Raw genomic sequence first — 986 nt, 5'->3', positions numbered from 1 at the left:
ACTATACTGAAGAGCAAAGGGACAGCAACTTGTCTGTTCCCCTTCCCCCAATTCCCCAGCACTGTTTCCATCCCCCCAATTCCCCAATTAAAAAAAATCTTTAAAAAAAAATGGGGAAAATAATATCTATCAAGAAGCATTGTTATGAAAATAAATGCAATTGTTGTGAAGGCTCTTCATAGAGTAGTGAAATATAGAAATAAATATTGGGTTGTCGGAAAAGCCATGACATATTTTTTCTATGTTTTTTCATTGCAAAAATTAATCATGATTTTTCCAACAACCCAATATTTATTGTTACATCGGGAAAGAGGCGGTTTTAATGTTGTAGGTCCCCAAAACTGCCTCTTTCCTGATGTAACAATAAATATTGAGTTTTCAGAAAAATCGTGATGCATTTTTGCAATGAAAAACATAGAAAAAATATGTCATGGCTTTTCCGACAACCCAATATTTATTTCTATATTTCACTACTGTATGTGTGGAGAGAGTCCCTAAGACAATAAAGGACCACAGGTACACAGGGAACAATAAGAAAATGTAAAACTGGTTTTGAGCCATAAAAAACCTTGGAGGTACCCCCAAGTTACAGATAAGGTTGAGGCACTAAATTTGACCAGGTCCCATATTTCATAGGTGACAATGCTGGTTCTAGAAGCTAGGTTTTTTGATTCCCAATTGAAAGCTTTATCTGTAATAAGACAACGTTCCAAAGGATTAACAAAGAGTGACTCAAACTATCCTGTTACTATGTTTACAGATGGTCATATAAGTGAACCCCTAAATAATCATTCAGTTTACGGTAAAGCTTTGGAAAAAGACAAGAACTAAGGGTTTATACACTCAGAATGCATTGCTAAGAAATGGGAATCAAGGGCCGGCCGAGTGACACGATGGTTGGGAACTGGCTTGGGACGCCAGAGGGCCCCGGTTCGGATCCCACATATGAGGGCCAGTGACACTGCCCTCTACAGCTAAGATGCTGA

This window comes from Hipposideros armiger, unplaced genomic scaffold, assembly GCF_001890085.2.
Source record: "Hipposideros armiger isolate ML-2016 unplaced genomic scaffold, ASM189008v1 scaffold_155, whole genome shotgun sequence".
In the NCBI taxonomy this organism is placed as follows: Eukaryota; Metazoa; Chordata; class Mammalia; order Chiroptera; family Hipposideridae; genus Hipposideros; species Hipposideros armiger.
The sequence above is the reverse complement of the archived record's forward strand: the minus strand, read 5'-3'. Positions refer to the sequence as shown.